Here is a 15,728-nt window from a genome sequence, read left to right on the forward strand (position 1 = left end):
GATGAAGGCAAAGGAAAGTGTTTCCACTGCCAACAGGAAAGTGTTTCCATTGCCAATAGGAAAGTGTTTCCATTAGCCAGAGTATAGCAATCTAAATGAATGCAATGCCATGGTGAAAACCAACTCAAGTTCAAAATATATTTGGCACTTAAGGTTATGTCATGTTGCAGAAGATAGGATTGCAAAACTGGAGAAAATGGGGATTCTATCCTCATTGGGCTCTGAGCCTACTCCAACTTGTGAATCTTGCCTTCAGGGCAAAATGACTAGATCACCCTTTGTTGGACAAGGGCTAAGAGCTAAAAATATTTTGGAGCTAATACATAGTGATGTATGTGGTCCATTTAAAGAAATGGCTAGAGGGGTTTTCATTATTTTATTACCTTTACTGATGATAAATCAAGGTTTGGATATTTGTATTTGATGAAATACAAACATGAATCTTTTGAAAAGTTCAAAGAATTTAAATCTGAAGTAGAAAATCAAACAGGAAAGAATATTAAAGCTCTTCGATCAGATCGTGGAGGTGAATATTTGAGTACTGAATTTTATGAATACTTGAGAGAGCATAGCATTGTTTCTCAGCTGACTCCTCCAGGAATGCCACAGCTGAATGGTATATCTGAAAGGAGAAATCGTACCCTATTGGATATGGTACGTAGTATGATGAGCTATACTGATATGCCAATCTCCTTTTGGGGATTTGCATTAGAATCAGCTTTGTATATTCTGAATAGGATTCCATCAAAACCAGTTTCTTCCACACCTTATGAGATATGGCATGGAAGAAAACCAAGTCTTAAGCATGTTAAGATTTGGGGTTGTCCAGCTTATATCAAAAAGCTGAACACTGATAAATTGGAGACTATATCAGAAAAAGGTCGATTTGTTGGATATCCAAAAGATAGTTTTGGATATTATTTTTATTTGCCTACTTCACAAAAGGTTGTGATAAGTAGAGATGCCATATTTCTTGAACAACAGTTTGTTCAAGAAGGAGGCAAAGGAAGGCAAATAGAGTTAGAATTGGAGAATTCGACCAACCAATGCATCGATGGATATAGATCCATCTAGTCAACTAATACCCGTTGATGAAACATCTACAGCTATTCCTCGTAGAACAACCAGGGTATCTCACCCACCAGTGAGATATGGTTTTCTTCATGAAGAAGAACAAGAGTTGTCTACTCATGAAGAAGTAGATCATGGAGATGATCCACTTACCTATGGAGAAGCTATATCAAATATAGACTCTTCAAAATGGATTGATGCTATGAAATCCGTCCATGTATAAGAATCAAGTCTGGGATCTAGTTGACCCACCTGAAGGTATTATACCTATAGGGAACAAATGGGTTTTCAAGAAGAAAATTGGTTCTGATGGAAAGGTAGAGACCTATAAGGCAAGGCTAGTAGCGAAAGGGTTTCGCCAAAGGCAAGGAATTGACTATGAGGAGACTTTCTCGCCTGTTGCAATGCTTAAATCAATTAGATTTTATTAGCAATAGCTGCATACTATGATTATGAGATTTGGCAGATGGATGTCAAAACAGCTTTTCTCAATGGATACATTGAAGAAAACATTTTCATGGAACAACCTAGGGGATTTGAATCCCAAGATGGTTCCAAGGTATGCAAGCTAAAGCGATCCATTTATGGGTTGAAACAAGCTTCGAGGAGTTGGAACATCCGTTTTGATGAAGCCATTAAATTCTTTGGTTTTATCAAAAATGAGGATGAGCCATGTATATATAAGAAGGTTAGTGACAGTGCTATCACTTTCCTTGTCTTATATGTGGATGACATACTGTTGATGGGTAATGACACAGGTATGTTGACGACTATAAAGGTATGGTTGTCAAATACATTCTCCATGAAAGACTTAGGGGAGGCAACCTATATTCTTGGGATTCGCATCTATAGAGATAGAGCGAAAAGAATAATTGGTTTATCCCAAAGTCTATACTTGGAAAAGGTTTTAAAGAGGTTTAACATGCTTGATTCCAAGAGAGGATTGTTACCAGTGAGACATGGTATCCATCTTTCTAAAGAGATGTCTCCAAAGACACCTGAAGAAAGAGATAAGATGGCCAGGATTCCATATGCTTCGGCTATTGGAAGTTTAATGTATGCAATGTTGTGTACTAGGCCTGATATCGCATATGTCGTTAGTTTGACTAGCGGTATCAATCCAATCCGGTTTGGAACATCTGGATAGTCACAAGAATATTCTTAAGTACTTGAGAAGAACTAAGGATTTATTCTTGATTTATGGAGGTGGAGACTTGCAATTGGATGGTTATACTGATTCTGATTTCCAATCAGATATCGATGATAGAAAGTCTACCTCTGGATATGTGTTCATTTGTAATGGAGGTGCAGTCAGTTGGAAGAGTTCCAAACAGAGCACGACAGCAGATTCCACTACAGAGGCTGAGTATATTGCTACATCAGATGCTGCAAAGGAAGTTGTTTGGATAAAGAAGTTCGTGACAGAACTTACAGTAGTTCCTTCCATTGAGTCAGCAGTTCCATTACACTGTGACAACAATGGAGCAGTTATACAGGCTAAGGAACCAAGGTCTCACTAGAAATCCAAACACATTGAAAGGCGCTACCACATTATCAGAGATATAGTTGGGCAAGGCGATTTAGCCATGCAGAAAATAGCATCAGCTGAAAAACCAGCTGATCCATTCACTAAGCCTATGTCACAGACTCAGTTAGACCGACATTTTGAGAAGATAGGTCTAAGATATTGTAACGAATGGCTCTAGTGCTAGTGGGAGATTGTTAGCAGTATGCCCTAGAGCATATCATTTAGTATGTATCTTGTACATATTTTATTAATAAATGGCATTTCCACTTTTCCGTTTACATAATATATTTATGTGTAATAGAAAAGGTCCATTGATATTTTATTAGAAATATTATTCTTAAGTTGTTAAGAATATGAGTGACAATATTTCTAGCACGAAGTATCATAAATAGGTTCACAATCGAGGATACTTCATAATAAGGACATGACTTATCCAGAAAGATTGTATTCATGTTTGTTCCCAAGTTATTTATATGAGATATAAATAAGATGGAATGGTGAGTCTCATGCCATATAACAAACATGATAGGCACTTATAAATGATAAGTAGGCCGAACCAGTGACACTTATGACAAGCACATGGAGTTTACTCTTGTCAATGTTTTGTCATAAATCATATCAGTGCATATAATCTTTAGACTTGAGATAGCACAGTTATCTTGTATATAGGTAGTTTGAGTTTGATACTGCTTTCATACTTGTACTGTATATGGGTATATGGGCATGTGTTGGCTCCTACTAGTTATATATGGAGGTAGGTGTTGATCAAGATGGAATCTGTTCCTCTAAGTAAATAGAGATAAAATCCTATGTTCATTTAATTGTTCTTGATGTTTCAAGTTCCTGGCCAGGATAGATAGATTTATTCAGAAAAGAGTTTCTGATGAGAAAGTTTGGAGTAATGCCATGTTCCAGCAAATGGCTGATTTTTTTAGACAAATGGCCGGAGTAATGCCAGCACCACCACCACCTCCACCTCCACAGCAGAAATCACACCTGGAAAGGCTAAGAAAGTTTGGAGCAGTGGACTTTTTCGGTAAGAGAGAAGATGACTCATTCTACCAAGAATTTGTTTAATGTAACAGGCGAGTTCTAAAACAACTCCACCGCACCCAGAGCAAAACCTAGAGGCGCCATATCCGTGTTGCAAGATGATGCCTACGAATGGTGGGATCTGTGTCCAGTGAAGTGCAGTGGTTATAACTTGGGACTTCTTTCTCTCAGAATTCAAGAAGAAATATGTGGGTACTGTATACCTGGAAGAGAGAAGAAGAGAGTTCATTAATCTGAGGCAGAAACAGCTATCAGTGGCCGAGTATGAGAAGGAATTCGTCCGATTAAGCCGCTATGGAAGGGAGATAGTCCCTAATGAAGCTGAAAGATGTAAGAGATTTGAAGAGGGACTAAATGACAACATAAAGATCCAGCTCACTACCTTGGGAATCACAGAATTTAGCAAGTTAGTGGAAGCTGCAATAAGGGTTGAAAAAGTAAGAATAAGTGAGAAGACCAGAAGGGATAGACAGCAGAAGAGGGGACCGGGTAAGTCTAGCTCATCTCCTGCACCTGGGAAGAAGTTCAGAGGTCCATCTGCACAGAGTTTGGGTCAGCTACAAGGTCAGGGTCAGTCTCAATGGCCCAGGCTAGAGTTCACCCCTAGGAGAGGTCAGTCCACACCATCTGTGGGCAGCTCTCCAGGGATGGGGTTCAGGGGACCAGCCCCAGCAACTTCTGCATGTCCACACTGCTTGAAATGGCATAAGGGGGAGTGTTGGATAGTGACTAGTGCCTGCTTAAGGTGTGGGTCGACAGAGCATCAGCTGAGGAACTGCCCACGTAGAACTACTACAGTTGCTCTAACACAAGCAGACAGACCTGCTCCTGCACCACAGAGGGGTAGAAAATTTGGCGAGTCTGAGGCTGTAGGACCATCACAGAGGCCTGCATCTGAGCCAGCAGAGAGGCCAGATAACAGACCACCTGCCAAAAATTATGCCCTGAGAGCTCAGGAGGAGCAAGATGCCCCGGACGTCATCAGGGGTACATTCTCCCTCTACAATACATCTGTGCATGCATTGGTGGATCCAGGATCCACCCATTCATACATCTGCATCAACCTACCCATAGAAAGGGGGATACTAGTAGGGGAGAGTGACCAAGACATTCTGGTCACTAATCCATTGGGCCAAAGTGTAGTAGTGAACAAAGTGTACAAGGGTTGCCCGTTAAGGATTCAGGGGTATGAATTCTTGGCAGACCTAATTGAGTTGCCCTTCCATGAGTTTGACGTGATTTTGGGAATGGACTGGTTGTCACGTCATCAAGCAATAGTTGATTGCAAATTGAAGAGAATTTCTTTGAAAACTCCTGAGGGTAATGAGATCACTGTTGTGGGTGAAAGGACGGATTTCTTGTCCAATGTCATCTCAGCCACAGTTGCAAGAAGAATGATGAGAAAAGGCTGTGAAGCCTACCTAGCACATGTGGTGGATACTAGGCAGGCTAAGCCAAACCTGAGTAATATGGCCACAGTAAGAGACTTCCCAGAGGTATTTCCTGAAGAACTGCCTGGTTTGCCACCAGAAAGGGAAGTCGAATTTGCTATTGAGACACTGCCGGGTACATCACCAATACTATTGCTCCTTATAGGATGGCACCCACAGAATTGAAGGAGTTGAAAACTCAGTTGCAAGAGTTGCTTGATAAGGGGTTTATATGCCCCAGTGTTTCACCATGGGGAGCTCCAGTGCTGTTTGTGAAAAAGAAGGATGGGACTTTGAGGCTATGCATTGATTACCGGCAGTTGAATAAAGTGACTGTGAAGAACAAATATCCGTTGCCTAGAATTGATGATCTGTTTGATCAGTTGAAGGGAGCAGGAGTATTTTCTAAGATTGATTTCAGATCAGGGTATCATCAGTTGAGGGTGAAGGATGTAGATGTGCCCAAGACTGCATTCAGGACCCGGTATGGGCATTATGAGTTTTTGGTGATGCCCTTTGGCCTAACAAATGCACCAGCGGCATTCATGGACCTTATGAACCGTATCTTCCATCCATACCTAGATCGGTTCGTAGTGGTCTTTATTGATGATATTCTGGTGCATTCCAAGACTAGTGAAGAACATGATGAGCATTTAAGGATTGTTCTGCAAACCCTGAGAGTAAAGAAGCTGTATGCTAAGTTATCCAAGTGTGACTTCTGGTTGAATGAGATTGCATTCCTTGGACACATAGTGTCAGCTGATGGGATTAGGGTGGATCCCAAGAAAATAGAAGCAGTGATGGAATGGAAGCCTCCTAGAAATACAACTGAGGTCAGAAGCTTCTTGGGGCTAGCTGGGTATTACAGAAGATTTGTGAAGGGATTTTCCTTAATAGCTGCTCCAATGACCAAGTTGTTAAACAAGAATGTCAGATTTGACTAGAATGACAAGTGTCAGACCAGTTTTGAGAAGTTGAAGGCTATGTTGATAGAGGCACCAGCAGCAACACAAAGGTGTCGTGAAAGGACTTCGTGGTCTATAGTGATGCCTCTCATAATGGGTTAGGGTGTGTATTAATGCAAGAGGGGAAGGTGGTCGCTTATACTTCCAGGCAGCTGAGGCCACATGAACAGAATTACCCTACTCATGATCTAGAGCTTGCAGCAATTATCTTCGCACTGAAGATATGGAGGCATTACTTGTATGGGGAAAAGTGCTACATTTACACAGACCTCAAAAGTCTGAAATATTTATCAACCCAGAAGGAGATCAACCTTAGACAGAGGTGATGGATTGAGTTCCTGAAGGACTACGATTGTGTAATTGACTACCATCCTGGGAAGGCAAATGTAGTTGCTGATGCTTTGAGCAGAAAGTCCATCACAGCTTTGAGATCATTGAATGCTCGTCTAACTTTGATTCGAGATGGAGCTATTTTGGCTGAGTTGCAAGTGAGGCCAAACCTGCTACAGCAGATTTTAGATGGGAAAAAGGCAGATGAAAAGTTAATGGCTATTATGAGCAAAATCCCAAAGGGAAAAGCAACTGACTATGGGGTGAAAGCAGATGGGTGTCTGTATTACAAAGGAAGACTGTGTGTACCAGATGATGGGGAATTGAAGACCAGTATTCTAAAAGAGGCACACACTAGTGTATATGCTATGCATCCAGGAAGTACAAAGATGTATCATGATCTGAAGCTTCAGTATTGGTGGCCTGGTATGAAGAAAGACATAGCTGACTATGTGACTAAATGCTTGACATGTCAGCAAGTCAAGGCAGAACATCAAGTTCCATCAGGTTTGCTACAGCCTATACGCATACCTGAATGGAAATGGGATCGGGTCACCATGGATTTTGTAAGTGGTCTACCTCTCACCCAGAAGAAACATGATGCAGCATGGGTGATAGTTGATAGATTGACGAGTCAAGACACTTTCTCGCCGATTAGGACTGACTACTCACTGGAGAAGTTAGCAGAATTGTATATCAGTGAGATAGTTACACTGCATGGAATCCCACTTTCCATCATATCTGATCGAGACCCAAGGTTTACATCGAGATTTTGGAAGAAGTTGCATGAGTCCTTGGGTACACAACTCCACTTCAGCACAGCATTTCATCCTCAGACGGATGGGCAATCCAAAAGAGTAATCCAGGTAAACAATTGAAACCAATGGAATTGATACAAATATTGAACTGAAATGATAATAATAACATGAAATATATGTCAGGTCGTTGAGGCTATGCTGAGGAGTTGTGTTATTGAGTTTGAGGGAAGTTGGGATTGATACCTCCCACTGGCAGAATTTGCATACAACAATAGCTACCAAGCTAGTATCCAAATGGCCCCATATGAAGCACTGTATGGAAGAAAATGTAGAACTCCAGTGTGCTGGACTGAATTGGGCGAAGACAAACTGGTAGGGCCAGACCTGGTGAAACAGACTAAGGAGAAAGTAAAACTAATCAAAGCCAATCTGAAGGTTGCCTCAGATAGACAGAAATCCTATGCCGACTTGAAGAGAAAAGAAATAGAATACACAGTTGGCGACAAAGTGTTCCTCAAGGTGTCACCGTGGGAGAAGGTATTGAGATTTGGAAGAAAAGGTAAGTTAAGCCCTAGGTTCATTGGCCCATACGAAGTCATTGAACGTGTGGGTCCAGTAGCCTACAGGCTAGCTTTACCACCAGAGCTGGACAAGATCCACAATGTGTTTCACGTATCCATGCTCAGAAGATACCGCTCAGATCCTTCACATGTCATCTCCAGGGAAGAAATTGAAATACAACCAGATTTGACTTATGAAGAAGAACCTCTACGGATCCTGGCTCGGGAAGTGAAAGAGTTGAGGAACAAATAGATTCCATTGGTAAAAGTGCTTTGGAGGCACCACAACACCGAGGAGGCAACTTGGGAAAGTGAAGAGACGATGAGGCAACAGTTCCCTCAACTGTTTGCATCAGGTAAATTTCGATGACGAAATTTAAATTAGAGGGGAAGAGTTGTAACACCCTCCCTGTAATTATTCCGTACATTCTACTGTTCCGGTGACCAGTGTCGGTCCGGACAACTAGAACGTCCTGAAAAATATTTAAACTAAAGTCAGGAAGCATAATTAACTCAAATATTGATAAGAAAAATTTAGTAAAAATTTTAGAAATAAAATACAACCAAGTTAAACGAACCGGTGCCCTAGCGATGGGTAACCCAGAGGGAAGTTGCGGTTCTCGCAACTAGGAGCCCTAGACCCCGGGGAAAAATTATAAAATAATTTTTGGGACTCCAGAGAAGGGTTATTGAGGTCCCTATGGCATTAGAATGCCAAGAAAATACCTAGAAAAATTTTTCAATCGGTATAGACAATTTTGACCCGTTAAGCCAAACGGAGGGCATTTTGGTCATTTCTCTTTCAGATGTGATTTTTGGCCGACTTGTCCAGTTGAGTAAATAATTAATATGACATAAAATATGAATAAACATTACTAGAAATTAAATTGAAAATGAGTAGTGATGAAAAGAAAAGAAAAATGAAATAAAATGCCAAATATGACATATTATGATGTCATTTAAAAAGCTTTCTCCAATCATAATAAAACAACCAATTAATTAAGTAATAAAAGGGACAAAATAAAGACCAAAGGAAATAAAAACACAGTAGCCATCTTTCCCATTCCAGCCGCACCATAGCAAGGAAGAAACCCTCCATTTTTTTTCTTCATTCAAGCTTAAGAAACTCTCAAATCTCACCTCAAAACCCTAAGTCACTTTCACTAAAATTCATCCTAGCACCTTGCATAACCTTTTGGCAGCCAAGAAAAGGAAAGGAAGTGAAGTTTTGAGCTTGGGAAAAATCTGCCTACAAGAGGTTAGTGCATATATGTATTTAACACTCATTAATTCCATGATTGAGACTTGTAATAGATAAGAAATTGTGAAATAAATGAAACAAATTCATGTGTATGTCCACCATAGAATTCGGCAGCCCTAATGAAGGAATGGTTTTTATTGTTTTGTTGGACTTATAGTGGAGTAGAAATGATATTTAAGATATATATCTACATGGATAATAAATTGGTATGCTAACTAAGGCATCTTGTAGAAAACATAATGTGAAGCTAGGGTTTTGAGAAGTGAAAATTTGGCTTGGCTTAGGAAATTTTTAGAGGACATTTTAATGGTCAATTAGTGACCATTTTAGGTAAGTTGACCATAATATGGACTGAAAAATAGCATGGCAAAGTGGATGACTATGCTGCCTAGGGACAGCAGCAATGGTGACTGAGATTCCAGTCCAATTAGACAGCCATAACTTTGGCTGTGTTGGTCCAATTGGTGTTTGGCCAATTGGACATGAGATTAGGCTTATAATGGCACATTTTTGCTGAAGAAACCATGCCCAAAAGACCAAAGCAAGAGGACCAAAAGTTGGCCCCAATCCGGATACCTGCACAAAGACACTGAGAATGACCAAATGAACAATAACTGTTCATTTGGTCATAACTCACTGTAGAAATGGTCAATTGACCTGAAATTTTTACAGCAACAATTTAAGACATAGACAAACAACTTTCATGAAGAAATCTACCCCAAATTATGTCCAGAACCTAACCCAAATGGCAGTCACAGTCACTGTTCATGTTACTATAGATTTTGTAACTCTGCAGTTTTGGCAATCCGTCCAGCTATGGTTTTTGGACCATATCTGGAGCTACAAAACTCCAAAATGGAGTGATTCAAAAAAAGAAATTCAACTAAACAAAATAAGGAACAACTTTCATGTTTACCATTTCCTCAAATTCCCACTGCAACAGTGCTCAATAAAACAGTAAAGTTAGGCTTCAAAATCTGAAAATTCTGCTTCCCTTTTTTTAAACTCTGAAATGGTATAAATGCTTAATGCCAACAAGTTTTGAATGCCAAATGTGGTATGTTGGGAGTGCCAAAGTCAATGTACATATTTTCTATCCAAAAGTCAACATTTTTATTGACCAATGAGGTGAATAGTGACACCAAAAATTAAAATTCATAAATTGAAGAATTTAAAAGTTTCAAATGCCCTAGTATACCTAACAAGATTGGTTTGGATAGTTTGGCATGCCAATAGGGTTCAGTTACCAGTACTGCACATGGCAATATGCCGTTCTGTGATCTTATGGCTTTTAGCCATTCCGACCTTGTATTGAGATTTGGCCTTGTGCCTGATGTATTTACAGCTTGTTAGCTGTTCTGTTGCACACCGGGAGATGCATATGTGACCGATGGTGTGACGGACCGAGGTACTAGATACCCAGTGCCAGTTTACCCGTTATCCAGTCCAGTCGTCTAGTGTAGGTTACTTGGGGCAACCAAATGAATAAAAGTGGACAAAGTAAATGATATACAAATACCAAACAAATATAACATATACATTCACTACATATTTATTTTCTTGCTATTTCTTTTATTATATTATTGCACCACTAAGCATTATTGCTTAGCGCGTTGCTTTTGCCATGCGTAGGTACTGGAGATACAGATCGTGAGCCCAGTAGACCACAGACTGGGTGAGTCCATCCTGCAGTTCTGCACAGTGTCTGTGTCACCTCACCACCTGCAATGCATTGGTAGGACACTAGGTGTCATTTTGATATTTTGTAACCAAATTTTTATTTTCTCATATGTATTTGAACTTATGAAGTGTATCATGATGTTCATGTAAATAATGAAAGTTATGGTTATGAATGCAAAATATGAGCATTTATTTATTGTTGTATATGAGTATTATGAGAAATGGATGTTTGAGAAATGAAAAGGTTGTTGAGAACTGAAATTGAAAATTGTTGAGATTTTCATATTGGAGGTTGAGAATGATTGAATATGAATATTGGAAGTGTTTTTCACAGGTTCCGAAGAACTGTTTTCTCCATTTTTAGCCGGTACTCTGCCGGATTTTCTATAAAATTTTTGGAACCTCAAATAAATTATAATTTCAATAAATGACTTAAATGAACTATATTTCATAAACTCTATTTAAAACTATGACAAAAATTAATTAAGGAAAAATAGAGTGTGCCGGTACACCGTGTGACATGTCTTACCCGGATATACTGTAGACGGGTAAGGGGTGTCACAAGAATACCGGGAAAGAACCCGAGGAACCGAGTCAAGGCCAAGAGGCGACTCGCTTGAGGTTTGTGCACAACATCACTATGCTTTAAAATTCATTGATTAAGTGAATGAAATATGCATTTTACTTTTGCTTTGAATTGTTTAAAGTATTGTGACGTTATTTATGATTTTTTGATTTAAATTGTGAAAGTTACTGTGTATATTTGAAATGACAATGTTTAGCAAACTGTTAAGATAAGTTTTGAACCCACAGTGTCATGACCATATATTTGAACACCTCACTAGCACGACTAGTGAGGGTAATTAGTTTCGAATTTTGATCCCTTCTCTGGAGAAGTGTTGAGGTGTGCCAGTAGAAGAGGGTGTGAATGGATATCCATATATTTGAGTTAGCTAGTCGTGTGATGTGATTTCTCTTAGCCTCTGGCTATTGAGATTTTATTTGTTTCGAATGGCATGAACTAAATGTGGGTTTTATGAAATGTGATTTGATACTTCAAAATGAAATTGTTTTGGATTAAAATCTCATAATGCATGATTTGTATTTAATTCTCATGTTTAGTCAAATTTTCAAATAAATGTGATTAAGTTCTGCATAAAGATTATTTTAGTATGTTGTGCACCACTGAGTCCTAGTACTCAGCGATAACTTTTATTGCTATCGCAGATATAGAGACTAGAGGAGCAGCAGACTGAGCTGCTGAGGATTGAGGATTTATCAGGTAGAAGTTATCAGGTATAATTTATACCCTGCCTGTAAATATTTATTTTGATGTATGTATTGCACATAAATGTATGGACATGTAAATCGGTCTTGAGTAGTTTGTACAAAGTTTGTATAAAGTTGTAATTAAATTTAGTGGAATTTTCATATTGTAGATTTTGGTATGATGTATATATATATAGTTTGTTGTCTTTAATGAATGGAAATGTTTTATTTTAATTTGAATGAGATTGATAGATATTATTTTACTGATGATTGAACTTTGGAAATTGAGAAATGTTAACTGTTGAATTTTGAGATATGAGAAATTGTTGAGATTGATTGTGAAATTGAAGTAGTGGTTGAGAAAATTTTTGGAAGTGCTTTTTACAGGCATTTGAAGAACTGTTTTCTCAAAATATAAACGGAACTTTGTCAAAATTTTTATAAAATTTGCAGAAAAATAAAATGGGCCAAAAGTTTTAACTAGTTTTTAATTTCAATTAAATGTTTTAAACACCTATAAGAAAATTGTTTTAAAATCCCTTGTGGGGTACCTAATGAGTTATCGGTAGGTGAAGTTCGGTAGTTCATTGGGTATTCTACGGGATCATGTTATGCCTTATAGAGGGGTAAGGTGTTACAAGTTTGATGTATGCAATCATGTGTACTAGGCTGGATATTGCATATGTTGTTAGTTTGACTAGCAGGTTTCAATCCAATCCAGGTTGGGAACACTGGATAGCTGTCAAGAATATCCTTAGGTGCTTAAAAAGAACTAAGGATTTATTCTTGATTTATGGAGGTGGAAACTTACAATTGGATGGTTATACTAATTCTAGTTTTCGATCAGATATCAATGATAGAAAGTCTACCTCTAGGTTTGTGTTCATTTGTGATAGAGGTGCAGTTAGTTGGAAGAGTTCCAAACAGAGTACAACTACTGATTCCTCTACGGAGGCTGAGTATATTACTGCATCAGATGTTGCAAAAAACACTATTTGGATAAAGAAGTTTGTGACAGAACTTGCAATAGTTCCTTCTATTGAGTCAGCAGTTCCTCTCTACTGTGACAATAATGGGAGTCATACAGGCTAAGGAAACTCAATCTCACCAGAAATCCAAACACATAGAAAGGCGCAACCACATTATTAGAGAGATAGCTGGGTGGGGCAATGTAGCCATGAAAAAAATAGCATCAGCTGAAAATCTAGCTGATCCATTCACAAAGCCTATGTCACAAACTTAGTTAGATCGACATCTTAAGAATATGGGTCTAAGATATTATAATGAATGGCTCTAGTGCTAGTGGGAGATTATTAGTAATATGCCCTAAAACAATTCATTTTGTATGTATCTAGTACATATTTTATTAATAAAAGGCAATTTCACTTTTCCGTTCACATAATATATTTATTTGTAATAGAAAAGGTCCATTGATATTTTGTTAGAAATTCTATTCTTAAGTTGTTAAGAATTTGAGTGACAGTATTTCTAGCACAAAGTATCATAAATTGGTTTACAATCGACGATACTTCACAAAGGACATGACTTATCCAGAAAGATTGTAATCATGTTTGTTCCCAAGGTATTTATATGAGATATAAATAAGATGGAGTGGAGAGTCTCATGCCACATAACAAACATGATAGGCACTTATACATGATAAGTAGGCCGAACCAGTGACGCTTATGACAAGTACATGGAGTTTACTCTTGTCAATACATTGTCATATATCATATCAATGCATATAATCTTTAAACCTAAGATAACACAGTTATCTTGTATATAGGTGGTTTGAGTTTGATACTACTTTCATACTTGTACTGTGTATGTGTATATGGGCATGTGTTGGCTCCTACTAGTTATATATGGAGATAGTTTTGATCAAGATGGAATCCGTTACCCTAAGTAAATAGGGATAAAATCCTATGTCCATTTAATTGATCTTGATGTTTCAAGTTCCTGGCCAGGATAGACAGATTTAGTCAGACAAGAGTTTCTAATAAGAAAATCTAATTAATCAAGAACTTGAATTAAAAGAGAACATAATGTTCATAGTAAATGGGGTTTGACATTAACCATGACTCCAGCTTGAATTGGGATTTTGTAACAGAGAGATTCTAGTGCATGGTAACATTTGATTAAAGGTTCATTTAAGATATTCCTTATTACTGATTGTGTAGCAATAGCATACTATTGGTTGGGGGTATGCCTGCTCAAGCTCCACCCCAGACACCTATGGCACAACCACTGCCTCCAGCCAGACAGTATGATAAGTTATTGAAGTATGGGGCTACTAAATTTAAGGGTACAGTGAACCGTTTAGAGGCAGTGCAATGACTTGAAAGAATGGACATAGTGTTCAAGAAGCTGCACTGCCAAGATGAATTGAAGTTTGAATACTCTGTGTCTCTACTGCAAGAGGATGCGTATGATTGGTGGAAGACCATGCCCCACAGCTTGGCTGAACCACAAGTACTGACTTAGGATGACTTCATCAGAGAATTCAGACAGAAATACATCCCATATGCATATGTTGATCAGAAATTGCAAGAATTTTTGAGCCTAAAACAAGGCAACAGAACAGTGGCAGAGTATGAGAGGGAGTTCTCCTGATTAAGTCATTATGCTGGGAGTCTCCTTTCTACCAGCAAGGTAAGATGCAAGAGATTTGAGACTGGTTTGAAGCCCAGTTTGAGGATGCAAGTTGTGGGATTCAGGCACAGCAACTTCTTAGAGCTCATGTCTCAAGCACTTGAGTTGGAAATAATAGAATCAGAAGCAACCCCAGTGAAAGAAAAATCAGAGAAAGCTGAGAAATAAGAAAAAGACAAGGGGGAAAAGTCAGTAGAACAGAGTTCTAGTGGGACTTCTGGGAAGAGGAAGAAATTTAGTGGACCCACCAGGTGTCGAGGTGGAAGATTTGGTAGGGGCAGATTTTCTGGACAGAGACCCCCTAGGTCTGGTCAGTAGTCGAGCAGGGTTTCACATTCTGCCCGCCCCTATGAGACTTGTGGCAAGATTCATGGGGGGGGGGGGGGGAATGTTATTAGGCCATTGGAGCCTGCTTTAACAGTGGAGGCAAAGGCCATATAGCTAAAGACTGCACTAGTGCTCCGAGATATGGTCTAGCTCCTGCTACTGGCGAGGGATCTATTCAGAGTCCTACTTTCAAAGGTTCACAATCAGTTGGCAGAGGAAGAGGCAAAGGTAGAGGCACTGCTTCAGGCAGTCAGGGCACAGTTGGTCAGTCAGCACAAGGAAGTGCTTCAGCCAGAGTCTACACGATGAGACAGCGAGAAGAGGCTGAGACTTCCAATGTGGTAGCTGGTACATTCTCTATCTCTAATCAAGATGTATTTGTGCTATTTGATCCGGGTTCAACCCATTCATATGTTAGTGCTAGCATAGTCTGTTCACTTGCTGTTCCATGTGTCCAAATGGGTTTTGAAGTGCTAGTAACTAGTCTGTTAGGACAAGAGGTCCTGGTCAACAGAATCTATAGAGACTGTCCTTTAGTAATCCAAGGACATGTTTTCCTATCAGACTTGATTGAAATGCCCTTCAGGGAGTATGATATTATCTTGGGCATGGATTGTTTAGCCAGGCATCACGCCATGATTGACTGTAGACTGAAGACAGTCACTTTTGGTCTCCCTTTGTACGGTGATGTGGTAATACATGGGGAGAGGCATTTACTGCCATCAAACATTATTTCGGCTGCACTAGCCAGAAGGATGATCAGAAAGGGGTGTGAAGCATACTTGGTACATGTGATAGACACCTAAGTGGGGAGTCCAACACTAAGGGACATCCCTACCGCATG

Source organism: Hevea brasiliensis, chromosome 8, assembly GCF_030052815.1.
Source record: "Hevea brasiliensis isolate MT/VB/25A 57/8 chromosome 8, ASM3005281v1, whole genome shotgun sequence".
In the NCBI taxonomy this organism is placed as follows: domain Eukaryota; kingdom Viridiplantae; phylum Streptophyta; class Magnoliopsida; order Malpighiales; family Euphorbiaceae; genus Hevea; species Hevea brasiliensis.